Source organism: Mastomys coucha, unplaced genomic scaffold, assembly GCF_008632895.1.
Source record: "Mastomys coucha isolate ucsf_1 unplaced genomic scaffold, UCSF_Mcou_1 pScaffold1, whole genome shotgun sequence".
NCBI classification, from domain to species: domain Eukaryota; kingdom Metazoa; phylum Chordata; class Mammalia; order Rodentia; family Muridae; genus Mastomys; species Mastomys coucha.
Window position 1 is genome coordinate 22254414 of NW_022196891.1, and position 11710 is coordinate 22266123.

Sequence of the window (11710 nt, forward strand, 5' to 3'; positions counted from 1 at the left end):
AGAGAGAGAGAGAGAGAGAGAGAAAGAGAGAAGAAACACAGGAGAAACAGACAGAAAGACACATACACATGCGCAGAGAGACACAAATAGAGTCAGAAAGGAGACAGAGATACACACATACATAGAGTGATAAAGACAGAGAAACTCAGAGAGAAACACACACAAAATAGAATAGTGATAGAGACAGAAACACACATGCACACACATGCACACACACATACACATACACACACATACACACACACACACAGAGAGAGAGAGAGAGAGAGAGAGAGAGAGAGAGAGAGAGAGAGAGAGATGTAAGTGCTCATGTGTACATACCTGTGTGTGTGTGAAGGTCCATGTATCAGTGTGGAGGCCAGGAGACAACTTTGGTTTCTTCCTCTATGACTCTCCACCTCTGCTCTTGAGGTAAAGTCTCTCACTGAACCTAGTGAGGATTCATCAACTGGCTGGCCACTAGCCACAGATCCCCCCTTCTCTGTCCCCCAGTGCTGACATTACAGATATGGTGGTGTATCCTGCTTTTTATGTGGGTGGCTGGAGTCTGAATGTAAGTCCCCATCCTTGGGCAGTGAGCTGTGTTTATTGAACCTTCTCCCTGACCTAAGAAAAGGCTTTCAGGGGAAAGTGGTGGTGGAGGGGGGAGGGGAACAGATGATATGAAAGTGGAAGGGGATCCTGGAGGTGGAAGAGTGCACTGGGGATAGGGGCAGGGGGATGGAGAAGAGGAAAAATTGGGGAGGAGAGTCAGCCCAAGTTATATGAAAATACTATGAAAACCTGCCATTTTGTAAGCTAATTTAATTTTTAAATTGTATAAAAGTATATAATATATATGAATCAAATTAAAAAACCAGTGGCCTTATTACAAAAGCATCAGTCTGAAAAATAAACTAGTGAAATTTTTAATTATTATAACATGAATCACCAACAAGGTAATTAAATGTATGGCTGTCATTTAGCTAGACCTCTATCAACTTCTTTTGCCTTCTCTCCTTTTCTCCCAGATGCTGGGTCTGTTAGAGACTCAAAGTGTTTCTGACATACTGTGCAAATCTATGCAGATTGGATGTGAATTCTCATCAGCGTCCTTTGGCCTGGTATTGCTGGGCCACCGGCCTCCTGAATCATGGCAATATGGACCACATGCCCTTGCCAGGAGTCATTAGCATCTTTGATGAATGAGATTAGGAGCCTGGTGGCTCTGTGGTGTCAGAGTGGTACCCAGGCTCCTAGGGCGTGCAGCATCACAAGACAGAGAAAACTTGATTTCCACTGATGTTATTTAAAAAATTGTATTTGGCTTCTAAATATTAGTTCCATGCTCATGCAGCCACAGTGGAAATTTTCCATCCTGGCAGAAACAATTATCCACTGAGACGTCCTTATCTTTGTCATCTGCAAACCTAGACCTTGTGTGTGTGTGTGTGTGTGTGTGTGTGTGTGTGTGTGTGTGTGTGTGTGTGAGTGCACATGTGTATCAGTAAGCACATGCATGCAGATGCCTCTCTGTGTGTGGAGGTCAGCAAACATCACTGGCAGTGTCAATTCCAAGATCCCTTTCACCTTTCTGTTTTTTAAGACAGGATCTTCCATTGGCCTGGAACTTTGCCAAGTAAACCAGGCTGGTTGGCCAGAGAACTTCCAGTGAATCCTCCTGACTTTGTCTCAGATCTCACTATCATTGGGGTTTTAAGTACTCATCCATTTCCATGGGTTCTGGGGATTATGAGAACAGAGTCTTTGGACTCCACCCCCTTTTTTTTTTTTTTTTTGGTTTTTCGAGACAGAGTTTCTCTAGGTAGCCCTGGCTGCCCTGGAACTCACTCTGTAGACCAGGCTAGCCTCGAACTCAGAAATCCACCTGCCTCTGCTTCCCAAGTGCTAGGATTAAAGGCGTGTGCCACCACTGCCCGGATGAACTTCTCTGCTTTAACTCTCTTGTGTATGTATCATTAAACAAGCAGTAGAAGGATAAATGCTGGACCCTGGTAAGACTTTTATGTAATTGTTCTTACTGAGAGTCCTATTTCTTTCCCACTTTGGAATACAGTCTTAATGTTTCCTTCCCTCCTTCTTTTCCTCCCCATTCCTCCATCCTTCACTCCTCCCCCTCCTCTTCTACCGCCCTTCTTCCTTGCTTCCTTCTTTCCTTTGAGACAAAAATCTCCTGTAGCTGGCTCTCCCAGGCTGGCTTTGAATTTACAATAGAAACAAGGATGATTCCAGGTGTGCACCTCTCCACTGGGTTTATGCAGTGCTGGGGGTGAAATCCAAGGCTCCTGTATACCACCAACCAAATCCCAGCCCAGACCTGTACATATAAGTCTTTCTAACACTCCATTCAGCAATAGGAGAAGAACCCTAGCCTTTACATCTCACAGACCAGCTGAAGTTGTTTCCTCTTCTTGGTCTAGTGCTCCTAAGTCATATGTGCTTAGAAATGTACCCAATTTTAAGATTCCGATGATGAGAATAGATGTTTCTAAAATATGCTCTTTGAACTGAATTGGTATCTATTAAAATGTGTCCCTTTTCATTACTAGTTCATTAATGTTCGCCCTTTCTCTCTTTGGGGAGAGAGTTTGGCTAAGAGTTGGTCGGTCATGTTTACCTCTTCAAAGAACCAGCTCTGTGCTTTATTGATTCTCGGTTCTGTTCTTTTCACTTCTGTTTCCTTAATTGTCTTTCATTTCTGCTCCAGTCTTTATGATTTCTTCCTGAGGATTGATTTTTAGGTTTGTGTTTGTCCAGGCCTTATTTTCTTAAGACCCTGAGGTACATCATTAAGGTATTTGTTTGCTGTTTCTCTGGATTTTGTTGCTCTTTGGTTTGAGGTTTTGTTTGTTTAATTTAGGCATTCATGCCTCTAATCCTACACATTCAAGAGTCACAGTTAAGCACTCTGCAGGTTCTGGTGTGCTCTATGGTCATTTCTACTTGATTCTAGGGACTTTCTCATTTCCCTCCTGATGTCTTCAATGGCCCATTCATCATTTGATAATGTGCTGTTCAGTTTCCGTAGGTTTGTATATTTTCCGTAGTTTCTCTTGCTGCTGAATTTTACTTTTATTTCCTTGTCAGTGTCTATAATAGAAGATGTTATTTCACTTTTTTTTAAAAAAAAAAAAAAACAATGGTGGGCCTGGATTTATATCCTAATATTCTGCAGTATTTGTGGGAGATAATCTATAGATGTCTATTAAGCCCATTTGATCTTTTATATCGATTAATTCCTATGTTTATTCCTATGTTCATTTTGGTTTTTTTTGTTCTCTCTCTCTCTCTCTCTCTCTCTCTCTCTCTCTCTGTGTGTGTGTGTGTGTGTGTGGTGTGTGTAGACAACCTCTTGTTTCTCTGTTGCTATGAGAAAAATACCCTGTCAGCAGCAACTCAAGGGAGAAAAAGTTTATTTCAGCTCCAGTTCAAGGGCACAGCCTGCCATGGAGGAGAAAGCAATAGGAGCTTAACTCAGCTACAACATCACTTCCATGATCAGGAACTGATGGATGCCATCCACAGTGGGTGGGGCATCAAATTTCAACAAACCTAGTCAAGATAATTTCACATGGGCATGCCAAGAGGCCAACCTCTCAGGGGCTTCTGGGTCTAATTCAATGGACAACTGAGATTAACCATTGCAGCTGGTAAATGTGGTATATGGAAGCTACCACTGTCATTGTGTTGGGTTGTGTAAATCGTCTGGCATTGAGAGAATTTTCTGAGGTTTTCTTTTTTATGCCATCCATGGTTCTCACTCTCTGAAGTTACTCCTATTTCCACACCAGGAGCAGAATATTCATCATTGTAAATGAGGCCATGGGACAGATTCTGAATTCTCTTTCCCCCATCCTCTTCTTCTCTGCCTTTTCTTCTCTCCCCTCACCCTCTCCTTCCTTCCTTCCTTCCTTCCTTCCTTCCTTCCTTCCTTCCTTCCTTCCTCCCTCCCTCCCTCCCTCTCTTCCTTCCTTCCTTTTTCTCTGATATAGTGTCTCATGTAGCCTAGGCTGGCTTTGAATTCTCAAAGTAGCCAAGGATGACCTTGAGCCTCTGACCCTCTGTTTCTGCCTCTCAAGCTACATTCCATCTTGCCTGGTTTGTTCAGTGCTGGGGATCAAACCCAGGCTTTGTGTACACTAGGCCAGCAGTCTGCTAACGAAGCCTCACTGCCATCCTTCTGTTCCACATTCTAGAGGCTTTCTTCCTCTGCTACTGAACTATTGAGCTTCTATTGTGACCCACCTCATAGGCTAACTCCCGTCTAACCACTTCCATTACTCCCCTCCCCAAATTCCTGTAGTCAGTGCATTGGTCTCTCCCTTAATCTCCACTTCTACTAACTCTTCCAACATAAAATAGCTGTGACCTTGAACAAATTACTAACAGCTGGATTCTCAGGTCTTTGTTCTAGCAATATGCACATTGGCCCTGGCTTGCAGCACAGGCTTGTTGAAAAGGTCTGAAAGGGACATAAGCTGCAGGAGCTTTGGACCTGCCTGGGTAGAAAGCTGCTCCTGGGCAGGGCTAAATCTCTTTCTCCTGCTGAACTCATCGGTTCAAACAGCTGCTCCAATCCAACCTTGGCCTACCTGCCCAAAGACCCTTGTCCGCAGTCTTGAAACACCTTGATGGAAAATTCTTCAACAAAGCTCAGAGATCAGAGGCATATGTGAGGCAGATAGGAAAAGGCTCCTGGAAGCCAGTTGCCATGAATACAGAAAAGGTACCATAAGGATGGGGAGAGATACAGTGTCACGTTAGGGTTTTATTTATGTGTTTGCAGATGCCGGTGTCTGCGTACCTGTTGTATGTAGGTGCTTGTGTCTGGAGGTCAGAGGACAACCTTAGGTCTCACTCCCTAGGGACACCCCACCTTCTCTTATTGGCCTGGAATGCACAGATTTGACTAGGCTGGCTAGACAGAGAGCCTCAGGGAAATGCTTGTCTCTGCCTCCCCAGAATTGGGATTACAAGGTTATGTTACCACGCCTAGAATGTTATATCAGTTCTCATGGCAAGCAAGTTACTGACTGGGTCTTTGCCCGAGCCTTTTAACTTTAAAAGTCCATATATCTATTCACTAGCGATGAGAAACTAGGTGTGTAGGCTCAAGAGAATAAGGTCGTCACTGTGCTTGTCTCTGCGGTCATAGCCGGTGTCTTGAACGTTGGCCCCTTGCAAAGGAACCACTATGGTGCTTCTTTCTGTGAAGAAGTGTGTGTGTGTGTGTGTGTGTGTGTGTGTGTGTGTGTGTGTGTGTAATGCAAACACACACACACACACACACACACACACACACACACTATTTACCTACTTGTTTGAATGTGCTGTGTGATAGAACACCCAGCAGCCAAGCATGTGAGCCACATGGACTAATGTGGTGTAAATGACACGAGTGAGCAGGAACTGGGCAGCAAGGAACACGGGAAACCTGGAATTCAGTGCATGCCAGTGCCTTGAGACTCAGCAAGACTTTCTAGGTACACGGAGTTTCACCTGCTTGCACCCCAAGCATACTGCCACAGTCATGTCCCAGGGAACAGCATGAGATCATTTTTATACCCTAGTCATTAAAGCTGTTGAAAACCAGTTTGTTTCTGGGGGTCTAGACCAGAGACCTGGCTGTTGTAACCAGTCTCTCCTTATCCCAGGAGACCATATGACTTGTTTTTTGTAATTATCTCTGAGAACTACAGCATATTTAAAGTGGATTTGGACATGCGGGTGTGTACCTGTAATTCTGGCCCTCAGGAGGGATGTTCAAACAGGCTGATCAAGACTTTATGACCAGCAACATAACAGGGCCCTGTCTTGTCCCCAAAAATGTGGTGTGTGCATAAAAGAATATAGGACAATTTCAGGGGCTGATTTTTACGCAAATTCTGCCTTGTTTTTGAAATATTGTCCTCACTGGCCTGGAACTTGTCTGAATAAGCATGACTCTCCTGAGAGTTCCAGGGACCAGCTCTAACTCTGCCTATCTAGTACTGGGATGACAGGCTCAGCCAATGGGTTTGGATTGTTTTAAAAAATAGGTTTGGGGGCTCAAAGGAAGTCCTCAGCCTGAGACACTGGCACTTTAAGAACTGAGACATCTCCCCAACCTATTCATCTGAGACAGAGTCCTTAGGCCCAGCTGGCCTCAAACATCCTCTGTAACCAAGGTTGACTTTGAACTTGTGCTCCCTTTATCTCTGCTTCCCAAGTGCAGGCATAGACTACTGTGCTGGTTTTACGTGGTGTTAGGGATGGAGCTCAGGGTACCATGCATGCCTGGCAAAGGCATCCCCAGGCTACTCTATAATTTGGATGCATATGACAATTCTTTTGTTCTTGTTTTTGTTTTGTTTTCCTATTATAAGAAAGCTGTAAAATGGCTTAGGAACATTGGTGTTAGAATATAGAAAATGAGCCAGCATAAACATTCTGACGAGTCTTAGAAGGCAGCTCTAGATGGCCCTTACCTGATTCTACAGCACATACGTTTGCTTGTCATGCTTGCAGTATACCGAAGCTGCTCCCCAATGCCAAAAGCCCATGCAATGAAGAGAAATTAGGGCGTTGATTGTGTGTGATATGGCTTTTCATTTATTCAGAATAATGTGTTTCTTTCCTCCAAATTGGCTATTTGCAAAGAAATGGTAAGAAGGAAACAATACCTCCCAAAACATAAACATTTCTTTTTATCTCACCATCTAAAAAGAAAACAGTAAAATTATGAAAATTAATGAGTTCATTTTTAAAGCACGTATTGTGAGAATCCCCAGTGTTATATCCTGAAAGCAGGGTTTATCTCATTCCATGCTATCAATACCCAGTAAAACTTCAATCTGCATTTTAATATACATTTGCCTCTCTAACCAAACCTGTTGTATTAAATACTTTGAAATTTATTGTCAACAAATTATTTTTCTTACATAGTTAATCTCAAGTAAATTAAACTGTGTGCATCCCTTGGTAAATGGAATAGGTAAAATTTCAATTGTGTATTCTGAATGTTATTAAATACAATTAGGAATGAAATTTATAATTTACCCTTTAATATTATACTGGTCTGGATGAAATAGATTGAACGTAATGATCAGGCCTGTAGGATAGCCTGAGCAAAAGTAACAAACATGTCTAAGGTTCCCAAGTCCATTCTAAATTTTAGAGTTTGTGAATTAAAACCACTGAGAGGGCTGGAACATCATCTGGCAAGCTTGTGTTTGACTATTTGGTGTTATAACCCTGGGGTGGAGACTCACATTGCCTAAAACTGACATATGGGGCTTGGGACCATTTGTCACTGAAGTAAGTAACAGCAAATTTAGTGCTTACCGTGTGTTAGGCATCATCTGTCAATTCATTGTTTTTTAAACGTGAAAATATTTCATCCATATGCAAATTCTCTTCTCCTAAATAGAATACCTGTCATCATGTAATTTACTTTTCCTTTAAAACTTAGTACCTATTAATTATAAATTATAACGACCATCATTTTTTTTTTTTTACCTCTTATGACTCTGTGAGTTTTATTGGGCTCAGCTTAGCAGTTCTGCTCCACAGAGCGTTGTCTGAATCAGTCCTTATCTGGGGGCTGGCTCCACTGGACTGGTCTGTCTAAAGTGGCTAAAGTACATGACCACATCTATATGCAACCGTCACATGCCATAGATTGGGCTCCAAGTTAAAAGAAAGAGAAAGAGAGAAGGTTTGAGCGTCATAGAGTCCATCATGGTGGGAAAGTCAGGGCTCAAGAGCTTAAACAGCTGATTACACAGTGATGGATGCCAGTGCTTCAGCTCACTTCCTCCATGTCATACTGTCTGGGATTCCTGACTAAGTGTGAATGGCTCCACCCACACTTAAGATGTGTCCTCCCACCTCCACCTGATGAAGACAAATGGCTTGCCTCCCAGGTAATTCTAGCGTCCGTCAAATTGACAATAAAAAAAACCAACCATGAATTCCATTTTCCCTTTCTTCTTCTCATGATGGCATTACTACCTTTTTAATGAGATCGAAGAGGAAAAGTCACCCAATATCTACCTGCAGAGCTGGGTTAAATAAGATGCTCTATGAGATACAGTGATACAGTACATAAAAATAAAACTATGTATTGATAAGGAGAAATGACTGAGTTATTGGATGTTCAAGGGAAGCCACTTGGCTTCCTCTCTCTCTCTTTCTCTCTCTCTCTCTCTCCCTCCCTCTGTCTCTCTTCCCTCTCCCTCTCTCTCCTCTTCCCCTCCCATCTACTTTTTTGTGTATGTGTACTATGTGTTAGTGTGTTTGCATATGTGCACAAATGTATGCATACGTGTGTGCATCTTTCTGGAGAACAGAAATAGAAGTCAAGTATCTTCCTTCATTTCTGGCCACCTCGTATACTGAAACAGGGTCTTCTGCTGAACCCAGAGCTGGACAGTTGGGTGATCTAGCTAGCCAACTTGACCTGAGGATACTGTCTTGCTCTTTATATGGGCTCAGGGGATGCTAAACTGAGTCTTGCATGACAAACACTTTATCCACTGAGCCATTTCTTTAGCCTCCATTCTCCTTTTGTGTTAAAAGAAAAGGAGAGGAAAATAGGTTATATTTACCCTGGTCCTTTAGCAAAAAAACAAAAAACAAAAAAAACCAAGAAGACCAAAACAAAAACAAAAACAAAAACAAAAAACAAACAACAACAACAAACCAAACACCCCTACAATAAAATCCCTGAAAGGATGTAAAGGATCACTTTCTAAAATATTTCTTAGCTATTGTGTTGGGGAGCTCAGGGGCCTCAAAGGTTATCATTTTGCTAAGTGTCAAGCTGCCCTTTAGCTTTGTTTCTGTTTACCTGTAAGTTAGTGCAGCTTTCACAACACCGAATCAGGGAAGTCTCTCTGTGCAGTGGACAGATGGCTCTTAGCTCAACTGGCCAAAGTGCAGAGAAGAACCGACTGTATTTCTCAGCCACAAATGGAATATCTACATCACACCCCCTCTCCAGAGAGGACCCCTGTAGAAAAGGGATAGAAAGTTGGTAAGAGCCAGAGGCTGGGAGGGACTGGGGCAAAGCAGCATCATTTGCACATGAGATTACTGCTGGCCTCAAGAGCTCCCAGCGGCTATGGCTGCCTGCAGAAGACATGCCCAAGCCAGCCAACACTGCAGCATGGATGTGCAGGAGGCTCAGTAGCCTTCTCCCTAAGGGAAGAGCTATGGACGGTTGATGGCTTCTGGTGACGGGAGAGTCAGTTTTCCTTAAGGATGTAGTTCCTGATAGGTCTATCTTGCTCCGGTGGAAAGCCCCAGATCCAGAAGTATATGAGAAGCACCGATTGGAGTTGATGAGTTATTAAATTTAAAAAATAAAGAGAACATCAAGTTAGATGGTACAGGGAGTTGGGAATAGATTCAGGAGGACTCAGGGGTAAGAGTTGAGGCAGAATATGATCAAAATGCACTGAATAAAATCCTCAGAATTAATAAAAAAAAGACCTCTAAGAAGCAACAGTCCATTTCAAAGAACTATAGCGTCCTAATAGAAGCAATTACTTGTTGAGTTATAAGGAGTCTAGCAGTGGGGAGGAGTTGGGGATAAAATTCACTGTCTCTTTAAAAATTTTGTGCCTGGGTATATGTGTCTTCAGAAACTTGTCTTTTAAGGGCCTACAGTCAGGGGAGCAGTCTGGCAGAATTCCTTTATCTACTGCCCAGTGTAGCGTGTGACCAGAGCTCTCCTCCATCAGGACAAAATTGATTTCATAATAGAATCTGATCCTTCTCTGGCCAGCCAAATCCACCTCATCTGAATCACTGCCCCCTGATGTGAGATAGGAGGGAAAATGGCTTGGCTAGAAGGAAGTGCTTAAGTGCCCCTGCCGCTCTTTACTGCTCCTTAGGGTCAATCCCAGAGTTGATCTCCACATTGGTGGGCAGTTGTGTCTTTAAAAGCATTCAGTTTTTACAAGCAAAGGTTATTTAACTGCTGAGAGAATTTAGGAACACCAAGTCAGAAACAGGAATCTGTCTCATTGCCCCTTACTTAGTGTGTGTGTATAAATAAATGTGTGTGTGTCTGTGAATGTGCATATCTGAGAGTTCATGTGTGTGTGTGTGTGTGTGTGTAGATGCTTATGTGCATGCGTGTGAGGATTTGTGTGTGTGCATGTCTGTGAATGTGCATATCTCTGAGAGCTCATGTGTGTGTGTAGATGCTTATGTGCATGCATGTGAGGATTTGTGTGTGTGTGTGTGTGTGTATGTGTGTACACACATGTATACATGTGCATTTGGAGGCCCCATGATGATGTCTGCTATCACTCCTTAGGTGTCACTCTGATTTTTTTGAGACATGGTCCTTGGCTTGTCGTCACCTCAAGTAGGATGGTTTGATTGGCCAATGAACCCCAGGGATCCTCTTGTTTCTGCCTTCCCAGAGCCAGGAGGATAAGTACACATCACCACACCTGGCGCTTTGTGTAGCCTGGGATCAAACTCAGATTCACACACTTACATGGCAAGGGCTTTATTGTTGCATGTCCTTCACTTTTATGTTTACACTTAAAAAAATCTATTTTATTTTTAGGTATGGGTTGAGTGTGTGTGTGTGTGTGTGTGTGTGTGTGTATGTGTGTGTGTGTGTGTGTGGGTGGGTGTGCGCTCACATGCACACAGGTGTGGGTACACACCGAGATCAGGAAAGTCTATGGGATACCTTGGAGTTACAGGTGACTGTGAGCTGCTTCAATGGGTGCTGGGAACTGTCCTTTGGTCCTGTGACAGCAGCAAATGCTCCTAACCATTCAGTACCTCTCCAGCCCACAGCCATTTGCTATTTTTGTTTGTGCCTTTCTTTGAAGAAGCTCTGATATGCAAATATTACAAATAAAATTAGAAAACAGAGACCTTGGTATATGGAAACCCAATGCATGTCTATGAGGGTGTCTCCCCCTTGTTTGAGAGAAAGAGTAAATAATTATTGTGGGGTAAGTGGTGGTGTGTGTAAGAAGTGCCTTGTAGTTTTTACTAAATAATAATCAATGATCATTTGATCATAGTATCAGGCTTTCACATATTCGCTCAGTAAGAACTTGACCTGAGTCTTTACTGAGAAAATATGTACAGCCTAAGACATTAAATCATTTAGTAAAACGTTCCTGGTCAATACTCATAATTTTTAAAGTAATTATTGAAATCTGAGGTTTTCCCCTTCATTGCAGAGTAGTGTAAACTCAGGCATGAGATGGTATGGGATCAAGGTGTCACCCATAATAGCACAATCTACTGGATTTATGGCCCTCTCCAATTAGGGGACAATCAGGCTCGAATTAATTTAGCTCACGACCGCTAATGAGCAGCCGCCAACTCAGCTCACTATAAAAATTGTTATTGCATTTTATTTCCTTCCATTTGCTGAACCTCCAGCCTCAGTGTGCTTGTGGGCTGGTGATGCGGCACCTTCAGGGTTGTCTTGCTTGCCCTGGGCGTGGGTTCCATGATAGCTGTGTCCTCTGGTGGGCTAGAATCTAGTGAATTACTACATAGCTCAGAGCTGGTGCCTCTGTTCACTGGTCCTCGATAAGAGGCCTCTGCATGAATTCTGGAGTCTAGATAATCCATAGAAACACTAGAAGTTTCATGCATCCTTGAAATTTCCCCAGCAGACACAGTTTTAAAGGTTTGTTTTTATTTTTATGGTGTGTGTGTGTGTGTTTGTGTGTTGATGTACATG